At 38.8% G+C, this 19,249-nt stretch overlaps 2 long non-coding RNA genes across 2 annotated transcripts; both read right to left on the reverse strand.

The window, feature by feature from the left end:
* Positions 1 to 1,547: 1,547 nt before the first annotated feature.
* On the reverse strand, positions 1,548 to 2,168 carry LOC122044465. Its single transcript, XR_006129568.1, has 3 exons — positions 2,151 to 2,168; positions 1,945 to 2,005; positions 1,548 to 1,864 (listed from the first exon to the last, which is right to left on the reverse strand). It is a non-coding gene; the product is annotated as an uncharacterized LOC122044465 (long non-coding RNA).
* A 7,002-nt stretch (positions 2,169 to 9,170) lies between these two features.
* LOC122044466 lies at positions 9,171 to 9,711 on the reverse strand. Its single transcript, XR_006129569.1, has 3 exons — positions 9,659 to 9,711; positions 9,506 to 9,578; positions 9,171 to 9,228 (listed from the first exon to the last, which is right to left on the reverse strand). It is a non-coding gene; the product is annotated as an uncharacterized LOC122044466 (long non-coding RNA).
* Between the last annotated feature and the right edge of the window lie 9,538 nt (positions 9,712 to 19,249).

Consider the following 19,249-nt stretch of genomic DNA (forward strand, 5'->3'; position numbering starts at 1 on the left):
AGGTATGTCACGCCCCAGAGGAGTCTCTGTCCGAAGAAATTTCGGCAGCATCTCCCCTGTACGGCGGACAATATGAAACTTTCTACATATCACATATACATCAGCCACAGGCGGCTGGAATGATAACAATAAATAAAAACAAACACCACGCAGTTTATAAAGATATTCAGTCTCTGGCTGTCACAACCACGCAGTTAATAATAGTAATCAATAACAATAGGACTCTGACTCAAAATCCACCCTACTCCACTACACTCGTAAAGCTCAATTCCAACGAACTCACCTCTTCTGCCGTCCAGGCAGGTACGTAGTAGAATGAAATCCAATACCATATCAAAAATCCATAAAAAGGTGTCAATCCATACAATATCTATAGGAAAAATCCAAAGACAATACTAAAACAAAGTCTGATATAGAAAAAGGCCAAAATAAAACCAATAACGAACTAGTAGAGAACTAGCTCTACGTGCATATGGGGGCTAAGCATCAACCTGAAAAATATCAACAATGGAGGGGGTGAGTCCAACACTAGTACAACTGATATGCATAATAAAATAAATAACAGACAACACTAATCGTACAGTCTCACGAATACGAGAAGGAATAAATGCAACTGAAACGGAGATATTGTACTAACCGGGATCAAGGTACAAAGGTAACAAGTCGTCAAGAAATCATAATCTGTATGCATGTCAATCAAATGCATCCATACAAATGAAGTATAAGTGCAACAATCACAACAATAAAATGCAATAAATGCATATGGTGAGTGCACTCGGACATCATTGCTCGACAGTGGTGAGTGGACGGAATCTTATCGATACTCTGTCCTCCGGCCCCAAATCATAAATGGGGGCTCAATGCTCTCATCTCCCACTGACGACGGGAGGAAATCTCTGCTACCATGTCTCGACCAGCGGAGCCAAACAGTCCACCATCTGCCGCCGCTACCCTAAATGCCAGCGGAGCCAAATAGAGCGGCCACACTGAGTCCTCGGACCAACGGAGCCAAACAGCAGCACACACCAGCCAGATATACAACTAATCCATGGGTGGTGTGTGCAAACTGGCGATGGGCTCAACCAAAGTGAAGCCGACGCACAAGATGCAAACATGATGCATGATACTAAGCATGGCAATCTCAGGAATAGCATAGCAAGATCCATACATAAATAAAAGGTGTACCACAAATCAATGTATCAGATGGAAGGTACACAAACAGATAGGGTATCATATAAACCCTAGGTCCTGAACATGATGTATCACATGGTTGGGTCACTACCGAAAGCATGTATGGTCAGGTCAATAATAACATGCATTGCATAATAAATAAATAAACAACATGTAACAGATCATGTAGTGACCAACCGAAATAAAAGGATCACACAATTATTGCTATATGTTAAACACATTATTATGCATATCAAAAGACATAAGTCAAAGTACCCGCCTCCAATAGGAAAGTTCAATCTGGTCCAAATACGACGTCGAGATACTCGTCTCGCGTCAAAGTCCTGTAACACATGGTATCCAAATTTAGCTAAATACATATAAATAAATTAGCTAAATCAAATCCTCAAGAAGCTAATATAAACTCAGATCCAATTATAAACCCTAATTGAATCATTTAACTCCTCAATCGTTTCTAATCCATTCGAATTAGGACTTGTAATAAACATGGTTAATCATAGCATCTTACCCGATTTAGTCCTAATTCGACACATATATCAACCAATCAAATAATCCAAATTTATTTTGATCTACATCCAAAACCAGTTACATACTCCTTACCTCAATTCACAATCAAGTGACCGCTGGTGGGATACGGCCCGAGGGCGTCACCGCCGAAGCGGGATCATCGGAACTGTGGATCACTCAAAATCAATGTTGTCCGAAGCTAAAAATGATCCAACTAGCATGACATATGATACGAACAGTACATACCCAAATCTGCCGTACCTACAATAGTGCCAATCGTTTTCCCTCAGCCGCTGATAACTGATCCCTAAATCAAAATACCCAAAAATCAGCACTTGCCGTAATCCAAGAGGTTCAAGTGCTACTGATTGAATCTGTAACCCAACCTCAACTCGGAAGAGTACTACAATCAGTGATCTAATACATAGGAACAACAAAGACAAGCTGCTCACCTCACCACTGTCTGGTTTGAATCCGGCAGAACAAGAAAATCTAGGGCACAGCACAGAGGAACAACACGGTGACCGACAACAAGGCTGAGGAGTGCAAAGCAGTGGCCGGAAGATGAAGGGAAATCGGCTGTTGGCAAGGGATCTGCATCCCTTGTGCTCGCACGGCCGGAGGAGGAAGGAAATCTTCGGCCAGCGCCCAGGAACCAGACCTAGGGTTCAGATGCTCGATTTCCGACGGCCCCTGGTGTCCGCAAAGAGATGGAAGCAGGCTCGGTCGGCGGTCGCTCGATGAAGAATGGCTCGAGTTGGCGTCGGGCAGAGGAGAGGAAATCGATCGGCCTCGGGAAGAAGAGGAATAGGTGGTCGGCTCCGAGAGGAAGGAGAAGAGGTGGGATCGGCGTCGGGAGAAAAGAGAAGAGAAGGAAACCGCAGCCGAGCGGTTAGGGCTTTTCGGCGCCGGGGTCGAGAATGAGGGAGAAGAGAGGCGCGGGTGAGGGCACGGGGAAGAAACGGAGAGGAAATAAAGAAAAATATAAAGAAAAAGAAAAAGAAAAGGAAAAGGAAAAGGAAAAGAAAATAAATCTTTTCCTCATTAAAACAGGGTAACCTAAACAGGGCTTTCCCGGACCCTGTTTTTGTCCCCGTTAACTTGTCCATACGAGCTCCGAAAAATTCCCGAAAAATGTCCAAAAATTCCGGAAAATCCCCTTATTAAAAATCGTCATTTTTCCGATATTTTACATTCTCCCCCACTAATAAAAATTTGGTCCCCAAATTTCAGTATCTACCATCAGCAAGTACTAATAACAGATAATAATAATAAATGCTGAACGGTAAATAAACTCACATACCTCAAGTGAAAAGATGGGGATATCGAGCTCGGATAGTATCCTCGAGCTCCCAAGTAGCCTCCTCGTCTGAATGATGCTGTCATCCGATTTTAACCAGTCGGATAGTCTTGTTCCACAACTTACACTCTTTCCGATCCAAAATCCGTACCGGAACCTCCTCATAAGTAATGTCAGGCTGAACTGGAACTGGAATATCAGCCAACACGTGAGCTGGGTCTACTATGTATCTTCTCAGCATAGATACACAAAATATGTCTTGAACACCTGTCCGGAACGGTGGTAGTGTCAGATGGTAAACTACCGCTCCGATCCTCTCCAAGATCTCGAAAGGACCAATGTAACGCGGAGCTAGCTTACCACTGAGGCCAAATCTCTTCACCCCTTTCATGGGTGAAACTCGCAGAAATACATGGTCACAAATGGAGAACTCTAAGAGTCTCCGACTCCGGTCAGCATAACTCTACTGGCAGCCTTATGCCTCTAACATCCTCCGTCTGATAATACGGATCAACTCTGCCTCATGTTGAGCTCTATAAGGTCCCAACAACTGGGCCTCACGGATTCTCGTCCTGATCGACGACTGAGCATCTATGGCAATAAGAATACCCTGCTCAGTCTATCCCTGCTCCTCAAGGTCTAACTCGAATAAACCCTGAATCAAATCTGTGACCACAACTCGGTGGCAAGCTAAAGTCCCTCTGGACTTCTGGCTAAGTGCATCGACAACCACATTAGCTTTTCCCAGGTGATAGCTAATGGTACAATCATAATCCTTCAGGAACTCCATCTATCTCCTCGGTCGAAGATTAAGTTCCTTCTAAGTGAACAGATATTTGAGACTCCGATGGTCAGTGAGAATCTCAATGTAATATCATACAGGTACTGCCGCCAAATCTTCGGGCAAAAATAATAGCAGTCAACTCCAGATCATGAACTGAGTATTTTCTTCTCAGGCTCCCCCAACTATCAAGAAGTATATAAGAATACTCAACCGTGCTGCAACAGAACAACACCCACCCTGTAGAAACGTGTCGGTGTAGAGGACAAATCCGTCCTCTCTAGAAAGTAAAAACCAAAAATCGAAGCCGACACTAGTCTTCGCTTCAGCTCCTAGAAGCTGATCTTGAAATCCTCAGTCTAAATAAACTTCACGCCTTTCATGGTCAGGCGTGTAAGTGACATAGCAATCCGTGAGAAACCCTCAACGTATCTCCGGAAATATCGGCCAAACAAAGGAGGTTACAAGCCTCTTCTATTAACTCCGTCTACTCCCGACGGTAACAATCTCGATCTCATGTGGAACCACGGTATACTTCTATTGGTGACCGTGTGGCTCAAACATCTCACACAAAACAATCCAAACCAGCACTACTGATAATCACATATAGATGTTCTCGTCGAATCATCTCTAGATCTATGCAAAGGTAGTGTACGTGACTCACCTCGGATCCGTAATAGATCACAACATCGTCCACAAAGATAATGGAAACCCATCCAAACATCCTCGACATACCAGGATCATCGAGTCCCTGAAAACATCTAAGGCACTGTAAGCCTCTATGGCAAAAACTGAGACACATAATGTACGTATCACAGACATTTCTATCCATAGGATCTCCAATAATAAATCGAAAAAAATCTGATCATCAATAACATATATCACCAAAGAATAAATCCTCCAGAGTGAGAGCAACGCTCCATCATAAGAAATCCTCAACATGTGGGAGCAACGCTCCACCACAAATAATCTGAAATATGTATCTGCAATAAATATAGGAGCAATGCTCCGCTACCAGCAATCCGTGATATGTGGGAGTAACGCTCCACTACAAAACAATATCCAAGTACCCCAAGGCACCTAACTATCCAGCTAGAGACTGTACAAGATCTCTCTACCACAATTCGCTGTGGTTATCCTAGGATATAACAACCTAGTAACTAATCAAATTCATCATTAACTCTATCAGCATCCTAGTGGGTCATCCACTGATAGGAAAATTAGTTGATGGGTTAATTCAACAAATGACATAATGCAGTCACTCCACATTCTGCATTCAGTATAAGTAGAATCATCATACTGCTACCAATGTATACACCTAGCACTCATGCTCACACAACATATGTATGATCAACAAAATCCCCAATTATTATATACCAAACATACTCACAACTCAGGTATAATCAGTATGATACCTCCAACAATACATACCGAACACGTGTCCAAAATCAATGTAGGTAAAATCAACAATACACCTCAAACAACGCTCATATGACATATCTTCACCTATGCCAAGAGTATAACCAACATATACTTCCAATAAAGCATACTAAACCCAGGTGCACTCACAAATCAAACATAATCAAAAAGGTTACCTCAGATACCACACCAAACACATATGTACATATCACAACTCAGATTAAATCGACAAAATGCTTCCATCAAAACACCACCGATGTACTTATACTACATCTCGGATTTAATCAACAAGCTATCCTCAATAATACCTTCAGATACATACACCGAACTACATATCTATGATCCACCAGGAACCTTCAAACCATATCAGAACATGGATATATATACTACTTGCAAATGGACAGTCTACCATAGGACTCCTACAACACATAACAATCATAATATACATGCAACATAGACATGCAAAATCAGCATACCAGCTCAACCAAAGAGACCAACCTTATGCTACCAATACTCATGGGTTACAGGTATATCTAAACAAAATTCATGCATATGTATCAAGCATGAATACATCAATCAAAAGCAACCCAAAATAAAGCAGTCTAATCATCCAGTAACAACCCTGCTCTAGGTTCAAAGGAACTGGTATCGGACAAGAAAGATATACACACCGTGGTATAACATTGCCAGTCAATGTCATACACTACCAAGACTATATCTAATGGGAAAAATTTTATCATCATAAATCCAAATGTACTCTCCCAGTAAACACTAGTAACAATTGTATCCCATAAGTGTTAAGCAATTAACTCTACACTTCCTTACACCAGCGGGGTCACATATCCCAATGCACCCTCTAAGTTATCCCACCAGGTATATACAATCCATGGTTAAAGTCTTCATGAAATAGGGTACATCGATCCTTTATCACCTATCCAAGCCGACAATGATATATGGCTAAATCAGTCATTTCCACGTCAGTACAAAACAAGTACTCAAAGGTGCTCTAGATACATAACTAAACACAAATAACCTAAAGGTTCGAACCTCTAAAAATAGAGTATGGCAATCCTCTACTGATCAATCAACAAAATTAAATCATTCATTTACTAACTAATCAAGAATACCTTAATCCTCCACAATCAACTAAGGTATATCCAACCACATAATATCATATGTATAAATATGTACGACCCAAAAGAAAAAGTCAAAATTTAAGAACATCAAGACACTCTCATTTTCATCCTCAAAAACATCAGCCCACATAATATCAGATGAATAAGTCTCTACTCCACATGAGGGCAAGTTAGCATTCAAAACATCAAATCATTATTTATCCACAGTCCAATATCAGAGGAAGCATATATCAATTTTTTTTTTTATCATCCTGCTAACTATCCATAACCAACCAGATTTATTAAAATCTCATAGGCACATTCAACCGTAAACTCTTCAGCACCAAATTTATAATCTGATCACCAACCATAATCATCAAACCTGTGAATATCAACATGACACTCACTATGTCACCATCAACGACAACCCAATATAAATCATCAAAATAGTCATCTACTAATAGATCATCAAAACCAATATCTAATAATAGATCATCAGACGACCACATAACATTTACTCCAATAAATCATTAGAAATCAACATATCACAATATCTGATCTCACAATATCCCTCAACCTCAAACCATTCTCAACAATGATCAAACATGGTAACTCCCCTAATGAACAATTTTTCATCATATCGGGTATCCTAATATCCAAAAGATATGAGTATAAAACCTTCACTGGCTAAAACAACATAAATATGTAGGTATCATCCACTACCCAGTTATCAATAGCAGAGGCTGGTATGTGCCTCCATTTCCTACTAGTAGTAACAGAAGCTAACACTACTGATGGTATGATAAGAAAAATCACCATAGATTATAATCCTTTATCTCTATTAAGGTCAATCATGCTCAATGGCTAATCCATCACATGTAATATGTGCTACTACAACCAAACAGGTACTACATAAAGAATGCTAATACCTATCATAAACTATAAAACTAAACATCATACCTATATGCCGTCTGGAGATGTTCCATCGCTGTCCAGTCCCCAAAATGACCTCGGAATTCCGTATGAGAAAAACAAACACCGAAAATCCATATAAATCCAAAACGGAAGTCCATAACATAATCGAAACGGACAAATCCGTGCAACCGAAAATAACTGCCCACACCAATATGTCTCGCAACTAGGGCTAGTATAAAAATATCCAAAATACCAAAAGCAAGTATCACAACCTGCTCTGATACCAATGAATTGGTATCAGATAAATCCCGAAAATCCAACACACGGAAATCAACTAAATATCGCCAAACTTTGGCGCTCTGATACCATATCAATTGGTATCAGGTTATATCAACTATCCTAAATACGAAAACAAAGATCGTAAAACTTAAGCTCTCAAAAATCCAGAACACATAGCAAGTATCGTATACTCGCTCTGATACCACTAAATTGTCACGCCCCAGAGTTTCGGCAACATCTCCCCTGTACGACGGACAATATGAAACTTTCTACATATCACATATACATCAGCCACAGGCAGCTGGAATGATAACAATAAATAAAAACAAACACCACGCAGTTTATAAAGATATTCAGTCTCTGGCTGTCACAACCACGCAGTTAATAATAGTAATCAATAACAATAGGACTCTGACTCAAAATCCACCCTACTCCACTACACTCACCTCTTCTGCCGACCAGGCAGGTACGTAGTAGAATGAAATCCAATACCATATCAAAAATCCATAAAAAGGTGTCAATCCATACAATATCTATAGGAAAAATCCAAAGACAATACTAAAACAAAGTCTGATATAGAAAAAGGCCAAAATAAAACCAATAACGAACTAGTAGAGAACTAGCTCTACGTGCATATGGTGGGCCAGCGACTGGAACTGCTCCGGACAACTATCAACAATGAGGGGTGAGTCCAACACTCAGCAGGTACAACTGATATGCATAATAAAATAAATAACAGACAACACTAATCATGCGTACAGTCTCCTGAATACGAGAAGGAATAAATGCAACTGAAACGAAATCAGGAGATAACTGTACTAACCGGGATCAAGGTACAAAGGTAACAGGTCGTCAGACCGAAGAAATCATAATCCTGTATGCATATCAATCAAATGCATCCATACAAATGCAGCATATAAGTGCAGCAATCACAACAATAAAATGCAATAAATGCATATGGTAGCAGTACTCGGACATCACCGCTCCCGACGGTGGTAGTGGACGGAATCTTTGTCGAGTACTCTGTCCTCCGCCCCAAATCATAAATGGGGAGCTCAATGCTCTCATCTCCCTGACAGGGGAGAAATCTCTGCCGGCTACCACGCCGAGTCTCCACGGAGCCAAACAGAGTCCACCATCTGCCGGCTACCACGCTACCCTAAATGCCAACGGCCAAGCAGGCGGGCCGACTACAGGCTACCACGCGAGTCCTCGACCAGCAAAAGCAATGAACCGCCACACCATATACAACTAATCCATGGGTGGTGTGTCTGGCGATGGGCTCAACCAAAGTGAAGCCGACAATCGCACAACATGCAAACATGATGCATGATACTAAGCATGGCAATCTCAGGAATAGCATAGCAAGATCCATACATAAATAAAAGGTGTACCACAAATCAATGTATCAGATGGAAGGTACACAAACAGATAGGGTATCATATAAATCCTAGGTCCTGAACATGATGTATCACATGGTTGGGTCACTACTGAAAGCATGTATGGTCAGGTCAATAATAACATGCAGTGCATAATAAATAAACAAACAACATGTAACAGATCATGTAGTGACCAACCGAATCAAAAGGATAACACAATCATTGCTATATGTTAAACACTTTATTATGCATATCAAAAGACATAAGTCAAAGTACCCGCCTCCAATAAGAAAGATCGTATCCGAATAAATCCTCGTCGAGACACCGTCTCGAATCAAAGTCCTGTAACACATGGTATCCAAATTTAGCTAAATACATATAAATAAATTAGCTAAATCAAATCCTCAAGAAGCTAATATAAACTCAGATCCAATTATAAACCCTAATTGAATCATTTAACTCCTCAATCGTTTCTAATCCATTCGAATTAGGACTTGTAATAAACATGGTTAATCATAGCATCTTACCCGATTTAGTCCTAATTCGACACATATATCAACCAATCAAATAATCCAAATTTATTTTGATCTACATCCAAAACCAGTTACATACTCCTTACCTCAATTCACAATCAAGTGACCGCTGGTGGGATACGGCCCGAGGGCGTCACCGCCGAAGCGGGATCATCGGAACTGTGGATCACTCAAAATCAATGTTGTCTGAAGCTAAAAATGATCCAACTAGCATGACATATGATACGAACAGTACATACCCAAATCTGCCGTACCTACAATAGTGCCAATCGTTTTCCCTCAGTCGCTGATAACTGATCCCTAAATCAAAATACCCAAAAATCAGCACTTGCCGTAATCCAAGAGGTTCAAGTGCTACTGATTGAATCTGTAACCCAACCTCAACTCGGAAGAGTACTACAATCAGTGATCTAATACATAGGAACAACAAAGACAAGCTGCTCACCTCACCACTGTCTGGTTTGAATCCGGCAGAACAAGAAAATCTAGGGCACAGCACAGAGGAACAACACGGTGACCGGCAACAAGGCTGAGGATTGCAAAGCAGTGGCCGGAAGATGAAGGGAAATCGGCTGTCGGCAAGGGATCTGCATCCCTTGTGCTCGCACGGCCGGAGGAGGAAGGAAATCTTCGGCCGGCGCCCAGGAACCAGACCTAGGGTTCAGATGCTCGATTTCCGACGGCCCCTGGTGTCCGCAAAGAGATGGAAGCAGGCTCGGTTGGCGGTCGCTCGATGAAGAATGGCTCGAGTTGGCGTCGGGCAGAGGAGAGGAAATCGATCGGCCTCGGGAAGAAGAGGAATAGGTGGTCGGCGCCGAGAGGAAGGAGAAGAGGTGGGATCGGCGTCGGGAGAAAAGAGAAGAGAAGGAAACCGCAGCCGAGCGGTTAGGGCTTTTCGGCGCCGGGGTCGAGAATGAGGGAGAAGAGAGGCGCGGGTGAGGGCACGGGGAAGAAAGGCATCGGGTGCGCGAGGGGAAGAAACGGAGAGGAAATAAAGAAAAATATAAAGAAAAAGAAAAAGAAAAGGAAAAGGAAAAGAAAATAAATCTTTTCCTCATTAAAACAGGGTAACCTAAACAGGGCTTTCCCGGACCCTGTTTTTGTCCCCGTTAACTTGTCCATACGAGCTCCGAAAAATTCCTGAAAAATGTCCAAAAATTTCGGAAAATCCCCTTATTAAAAATCGTCATTTTTTCGGTATTTTACAAGGTAAATAGAATTTTAATTAATTTATTACCTCCTAATGCAGTATTGAATGTAGGTGAGTAATGCAAGCGACCTTTAGATAAAGGTAATTGCGCTTCATGAGAGTCCTGCACAAATCCAAGAATAGGAGGAGCACAAGGAGAAGGACTCATTGGTTAAAGAAGAGAATGACCAATCAGATGTTGGCACGAGTTCAACATCTGAGGAGGAGAAGGAAGATGAGGAGGTATCATCCACATCTTCAAGGGAGGAAGAAGTGGAATCATCCATATCTTTAAGTGAAGAGGAAGAAGAGCAATCCAAGGAAGAGGAAATCTTGGAAGCTCAACCCTCCACCTTAACTACCAATAAGAGCACAAAGGACCACATCAAATGCTTTAAGTGTGGTAAGATGGGGCACTACAAGAGTAGATGTCCTTCGCTCAAGAAGGTAAAGGAGGTAAATCCTAAACTCACTAAAGTTAATTTAGAAACTAATGTGAGTTGTAGGAAGAAGAAGGAGAAGAAGCATATTAGGTGCTTTACATGTAGTGAGTGGGGTCACTACCACACAAAGTGCCCAAGGAGAGGAGAGCTTAAGAAATTAGCGTATTTGAAGAAATGGGAAAAGAAGTGGAACACAAGTCAAGGGGGAGCTTCAAAGGTAAAAGGGAAGGTAATCCCTATTTTGAAGTTTAATCTAAGCTCTAATTCTTATATGCTTGTTAGAAATAATGTAAATTATTTACCCAAGCATAATCATGGATTTAGGTATAATGATAGGAATAAGGTTAATGTAGGTGATAACTCTAGAAAATCATTTTCAAATGATAGACCTAAAAGGAAACAACCTATCTTACCTAAGGAGAAGAAGGTAGTTGAAAACTTAGGCATTAATCCCAAGAAGGGGAGACACATGCCTAGGAAGGATAGGTCTAGGAATGTCCATGATGGACATGTTGATTCTAGGGTTAGAACCCTAGAATTGGAAAATCAAGCCTTGAAGGCAAAGCTTGAGGAAATAGAGAAGGTCCTACAGAGGTTTATTATTAGACCTAAAGGATTTGACATGTATTTGGGTGGTCAAAAATCTAAAAATGTCAAATTGAGTCCCTCTTATTAGAGTGTATACTAAAAGTCTAGATTTTTGTATAAACATTTAAGAATCACATTGGTCAAATTATCTACATTTACTGCTAAGTGTAGTTGTTCAATTATTTATATTGTAGATAACATGGTGTGTGGTGTCACACACAGAAGATCATGTTATCAGTTCTTTATAAATTATAAACAGTTGCTCACGACAAAAATGGAAAGGAACAAACCGTTGGAATAGCCGTAGTGTAATTAGGTATTAGTTTATCTTGACTAATAAATTACACTAGTACACTCTAAGTGTATTGAGTAGGACCATTTAAGATAAGTTCTTTTTATACTGACTTAATAAAAGAACAAAGATCTTAGTTATTATGGAAGTGTGTACTCTTAATCCTAATATAATAACAAGCATATATATTTAGTATTTATTTCTTTGATTTATCAAAGGGTGCGATTTAGCTCGATAAATAAAAAGGTCCGATAAGTTGGGAAATGATATTACTTATAGTGTGTGTTGTTGATTATAGAAGGAAACTGTGTCCTAGTAATCTAGGTTGAGAATGTCCTCAAGAGGAGCTCATAAGGATTGTCATATTAAACTCTGCAGGTGGACTTAGTCTGACATGACGATGAGGTTGAGTGATACTACTCTTGGACTAAGATATTAATTAAGTGAGTTGTCAATAACTCATTTAATTAGTGGACATTCGACATCTTAAACACAGGGAGACTAATACACTCATAATAAGAAGGAGCCCAAAACATAATTTGGGATTGATGCGGTAGTTCAATAATAATTCTTTAGTGGTATGAATTATTATTGATGAAATTAAGTTGAGTGTTCGGGGCGAACACGGGAAGCTTAATTTCATCGGGAGATCAAAACCAATTCCTCCTCTCGGTCCCTATCGTAGCCTCTTATATATAGAGAATTATACCCACCTATACCCACTTTCTTACCCACTCTTTGGTGGCCGACCAAGCTAGCTTGGAGCTCAAGCTAGGGCTAGCCAAGACTCAAAGATTGAGCCAAGTTTGGGGCCGGCCAATGCTTGGAGTCCAAGTATGGTGTGGCCGACCCTAAGGAAATTAAAAGGATTTTTATTTTAAAATTTTCTTATGTGGATTCCATGGTTTTAAAAGGGACTTTAAAATTTAAAATCTTTCCTTTTATAATTTTCTACAAAAGATTAAGAAAAGATTTGATATCTTTCCTTATTTGTAGATTGAAAGGAAGATTTTAATTTTGATAAAATTTTCCTTTTTTGTAACCATGATCATGATTTAAAAAGAGAGTTTTAAAATTAAATATTTCCTTTTATAAGTTTCTACAAAAAATTAAGAAAAGATTTGATATCTTTCCTTATTTATAGATTGAAAGGAGATTTTAATTTTAGAGAAAACTTTTCTTTTTGGAAATCATCCACATGTTTAAAAGAAAGATTTTAATTTATAAAATTTCCTTTTATAACTAACCATGAAGGGAAAAATTATTAGAGAAATTTTTAATAAATTTCTGGAAACAAATTAGGAAGTTTTAATTCTTGTGTGAATTAAACTTTCCTTGATTGTAGCTAATAGGTGGTCGACCATGTTAATAATGAAAAGGAAATTGTTTTTTTAATTAAATAAATTTTAATTTTCTTGGAAAAGGAATTAGCGAAGTTTTTATTTAAATTTTCTTATTTGCCAAGACCAAGGATTATAAAAGAGGGGGTAGAGGTGGCTTCATGGAGATGACTCTATTCTATTTCTTCCTCTCTTTTCCTCCTTGGTGGTGGCCGGCCCTATTGCTTTTCCCTCTTCTTTTTCTTTCTTCTTCATTGGCCGAACCTCATCATCTCTTGGACCTTGAAGGTGGTCGGGTTCTAGCTTGGAGAAGAAGAAGAGAAAGGAAGCATCCCTTTGGAGCTTGGTGGTGGTGGTCAAACCTCATCTATTCTTGGAGTACTTGTGGTGGGCGAACCTTGCAAGGAGAAGAAGCCTTTGGGTGGTTCTCATCTCGGTAGATCATTGCCCACACAACGTCCGGGATAAGAAGAGGAATACGGTAGAAGATCAAGAGGTTGTTGCATACAAAGGAAAGTATAACTAGTAATTATTTTCCGCATCATACTAGTTTTTCTTTTGTATGAATTCCAAATACAAGAGGCATTAGATTCTAATTTTTTGAATTGTAATTCGAGTTTATGTTTTTCTTTATTTTTCAAATTTATGATTCAATTGTTCTTTTTGGTTAAACCTAGAGTTATATAAGGAAATTAAATATTAGCTTTCCTTAAAAGGTTTTGTCTAGGCGGTGGTGGATGCTCCCATACCCAAGAAGGCCATGTGCCTCGCCATGCAGTCCTGGAAGCTAATTTTGGAAATTAATATTTAATTGAATTTATAACATAGGTTGATTTGGATCAATAGTATTAAGTTCCGCTTGCGATCCAAGTCTAAACCATTAAGAACAGATAAGCTAAATTTGAAATCAATAATGTTAAGTTCCGTTTATGATTCCTAATTTAACTTCTAAAGAACACAATAGGTTGTTTAGGAAAAGGTTCGACACTTGTAACAAATTTTTGTACAGTGGAACCGGTATGATTCTCCTAGGATCAACCAACAATTGGTATCAGAGCTAGCGTTTACCTCTGTGTGTTTGGTTTTCAAATAGATTATGCACATGTCATACATAATTTAGGCAGGATAATAGTAGGATGTGCTAACTTTGTGGTTGCAGGCTCCAACTATTATGACATATAGATATTGTGTGTGATTGGACCCTTGGACATGTCAAGGAAATTTTATTGTGTGTGCATGATTATATGTAACTAATACAGCAGGAGCTGTATTAGCCCTCGGATTTTAGAATTTTATTTTCGATCTAGAATACATGTACATGCCTTTGTGGAATATATGATCGATATATGTAAAATTTTATTTTATTTTTGTCGCGGATCGAATTCTTGCGAGACGTGGTGCTAGTGGAGGACCAGAGGCGCAGCGAAAAAGGAAGCTCGATGGACCCGACGGCATGATCCCTAGGGTTGGCAGCATGCGAAGGACAGTGATGGAAGAAGCCATAAAAGTTGGAAAATTAATTTCCATATTTATTGTTTTTATTTACTGTGATGTGTGTGTGCATCTGATGTATGATAGCGTAGTCAAAAATCCTCACCTTAAATAACTAAGTGGGAGAGGAATTTTTAACAAATTCCACGGTCTCCATTACTGATTTATAAATGATACAACAAGCTTGTGTGTTGGCTCTGAGTGCCTCCCTCCACAGCGGATGAGTTTGTTGTGGATCACTAGATCAAACTTCCTTTATGGATGGTTATAGGAAATTATTTAGGAGCGTGTGATCTTCTCCAACTGAAGGGGCATAATCTTATTTAATAGACTTAGTATCAAGTAATGGTATATACTTAGACGCATTCAAAAGTATCCTCCCCAACGGAGTCACTGCTATTGTTTTACGTGACCAAAGGAAAACCAACTATTAATTTTATTTGTCATAAAGTTAGGATGACAAGATAATAAAATTAATGGGTACGACCCTCCTCTTACAAATGTTGAATTTGTATACGTCCACACTAACGTGGTATGCATAATTCCCGGTGTTTGAGGTATTGGTGAATTTAAATAATATTGTTTGAGGAATCAATGTTATTTTAAATTCAAAGTTTTGATCAAATATTTGACCAAAGACAAGACCAATTATTAATTTTATTCGTCATAAAGTAAGGTTGATGAGATAATAAAATTAATGAATAAAATCTCCTCTTTGAATTTGTATACGTTCACACTAACGTAACATACAAAATTCATAGGGATTTTTAAGGAGTTGGTCTTGATCAAATATTTTTGTGATTCTTAGGATTTAAAATATTGGTCAATCCCCTAGTTGTTATACTATAGGATAGACTTAGTGGTCCAAATTATAATGATTGAAAATAAGACTTGGACATTAAGGTGGACTGTCTTCTTAGAACTAAGAACAATAAAGGTGTATTTTATTCATTAGTTGTTACATGTTTAGTGGAGTTATCTACCAGTACCTGGTGTGTAGATACGGGAACCACTGATCATGTCTGCAATTTATTGCAGGAGTTCCAGGAAACCCGACAACTATATGAAAGGAAAATCACCGTCTACATGGGTACTATTGTAAAAGTAGTAGCTGTTGCAGTGGGAGGTGGTTATCCTCCGAGAGGAATAAAACTTGGATTTTGAGAAATTATCTTTACGTACCAAGTTTAGAAAGAACTAGATTTTAGTTTCTAAACTTGATATTCTGTCTCTTTTGTTAATAAAGTTGTTATCAAGGAAAAAAGGGAAAAAATCTGTTCTGGTACGTTGGTTGGTAATTTATAAATCTAACAAATTCCACGATGCAACAAATGGAAATTAATAACACATCTTCTAACTTTTAAAAGAGAAAGTAACCTTCGGAGATGAACCAATCTTATCTTTGGCATCTAAAGCTAAGTTATATTAACTTGAGTAGGATTCAAAGGATAATAACCAATGAACTCTTGGGTTCATTGGTAGTGGAAATCTTTCCAACCTGCAAGTCTTACTTGGAAGGAAAAATAACTAAGAAGTTTTTAAGTCTAAGGGGTATAGAGCCAAAGATATGTTGGAATTGGTTCATTCTGATTTGTGTGGACCTTTGACTATCCAGGCAAGAGGTTGTCTCGAATACTTCGTCTCTTTTATAGATGACTATTCGAGACACGGGTACATTTACTTGATGCGCCACAAGTCTAAGTGTTTTGATAAGTTCAAAGAGTACAAGGCTGATGTGGAGAAACGTCAACGTAAAAGTATCAAGACACTGCGGTGAGATCGTAGTGACAAGTACCTCTTAGGATAGTTTAGGAATCACTTATCAGAAGTCAGGATTCAATCCCAACTGACTGCACCTGGTATACCCCAACAGAATGGTGTAGTAGAACGAAGGAATATGTCTCTTATGGAAATAGTTAGATTAATGATGAGTTATTCAGAATTACCAAATTTGTTTTAAGGATATACATTGAAAACGGAAGTGAACATAGTACCTTCTAAGTCAAAACTCTCTACTCCCATAAGAATTGTAGAATGGGCGTAAGCATAGTCTAAAGCATATTCAGTTTTGGGGTAGTCCAACACATGTGCTGAAGGGAGACACTGATAAATTTGAATAGGAGTTCACTTGTTTGTGCGTTATTCTAGAGAAACGAAAGGAGGTTTATAGTCCTTAAAATCAGAGGGTCATTATTAGCACCAATGACCGATTTTAGAAGAGGACTAGGTAATGAACCACAAATCCATAAGTAAATTTGTTCTTAAGAAAATAAAGGACACGTCTAATCTAGTACCAACTGTACAAGATAAAATATCACAAGAAACTGCAACATGTATTACAAATGATACACAACCACAGACAGTGTCTCGTCGTAATGGGAGGGTTGGAAGGCAACCTGAGAGATTCATATTTTGGGAGAGTCTTCGGACTTGAACCCTGGTGAACATGAACCTAATTCCCGGACATATGACGAAACACTCCAAGATAAAGATGCAATATCTTGGCAAAGAGCAATGAATACATAATTAGAATATATGTATTCTAATAAAGTCTGGGAGCTTGTAGAACCACCAGATGGTATAAAAATCATTGGGTGTAATTAGGTCTACAATTGAAAAGGAAGGACAAACAGGAAGGTGTAAACTTTCAAAGCAAGGCTTGTTGAAAAAGGGAAACCTTTTACCGGTAGCCATGCTTAAAGTCTATCCGGATTCTTTTATCTATTGCTGCGCATATGGATTATGAGATTTGGCAAGTGGATGTCAAGACAGTTTTCCTTAACGGAAGTCTTGAAGAAAATATCCATATGAAGCTACCAGAGGGGTTCATTGTAAAATGGCAAAGAGCATCTAGCATGTAAGCTCAATCAGTCTATTTATGGACTGAAGCAAAGCTTCAAGGTCTTGGAACATCTGGTTTAATGAAGTAATCCAGACCTATGGATTTATTCAGTGTCTGGATAAATCTTGTGTATACAAGAAGTATGATAGGAAACGTGGTGGTATTTCTTGTACTATACGTAGATGACATTTTTGGTAGTTGGAAACAATATCAAAGTGTTGTCGGAAGTAAGAGTATGGTTGTTCAAGCAATTCGATATAAAGGAATTGGGAGAATGTGCACATATTCTTGGGATCATGAGATCACAAGAAAAGAATATTGTGTTTATCCCAAGCTTCATATATCGATTCAATCCTTGCTCGTTTAAGTATGTAAAACTTCAAGAAAGGTTCCTTACCTTTTCAGCATGGAGTACCTATATCTAAAGAGATGTCTCCGAAGACATCAAAGGAGATAGAGGACATGAAGGCAGTTCCTTAAGCTTCAATTGTATGAATCCTAATGTATGCAATGCTGTGTACGAGACCGGATATCTGTTTAGCCGTGGGCATGGTTAGCAGATATCAAAGTAACCCTGGATAAGGACATTGGACTGCCGTAAAGCATATATTAAAGTACCTTAGAGGGACTAGAAATTATATGTTAGTTTACCAAGCAAATGATTTGCTCCCTATGGGTTACACGGATTCTGGCTTCCAATCAGATAGGGACAATAGTAAGTCAACCTCAGGGTTTTGTGTTTACTTTAGGAGGTGAAGTCATAAGTATGGAGGAGTGTTAAGCATAGGTGTTTTTCGGACTCCACCATAGAAGCTGAGTATGTGGTAGCCTCTGAGGCAGCCATAGAAGTTATATAGCTCAGAAACTTCATGGTGGACTTGGACATGATTTCTGGTTTGCCCAAAAATTATTACAATTTATTGTAATAATAGTGGTGCAGTAGCAAACTTGAAGAAACCATAAGTCCATAAGGCAAGTAAACACAATAGAGCGCCAGTACCACCCAATACGAGATATCGTATAACGAGGAGAAGTTGTTGCCGTCTAGATTGCATCAGGTGATAACCTAAAAGATCCTTTCACTAAGGCCCTTAAGGCAAGAGCTTTTGATGGGCATGATGAAGGGTTGAGAATCAGATGTATGGCAGGGTATATGGCAGCATAGTCTTTTAGTAAAAGTGGGAGATGGTTAGAGTGTATACTAAAAGTCTAGCTTTTGTATAAACATTTAAGAATCACATTGGTCAAATTATCTACATTTACTGCTAAGTGTAGTTATTCAATTAATTTATATTGTAGATAACATGGTGTGTGGTGTCACACACAGAAGATCATGCTATCAGTTCTTTATAAATTATAAACAGTTGCTCACGATAAAAATGGAAAGGAACAAACCATTGGAATAGTCGTAGTGTAATTAGGTATTAGTTTATCTTGACTAATAAATTACACTAGTACACTCTAAGTGTATTAAGTAGGACCATTTAAGATAATTTTTTTTTAAACTGACTTAATAAAAGAACAAAGATCTTAGTTATTATGGAAGTGTGTACTCTTAATCCTAATATAATAACAAGCACATATATTTAGTATTTATTTCTTTGATTTATCAAAGGGTGCGATTTAGCTCGATAAATCAAAAGGC

Source organism: Zingiber officinale, chromosome 2A (assembly GCF_018446385.1).
Source record: "Zingiber officinale cultivar Zhangliang chromosome 2A, Zo_v1.1, whole genome shotgun sequence".
Taxonomy (NCBI): domain Eukaryota; kingdom Viridiplantae; phylum Streptophyta; class Magnoliopsida; order Zingiberales; family Zingiberaceae; genus Zingiber; species Zingiber officinale.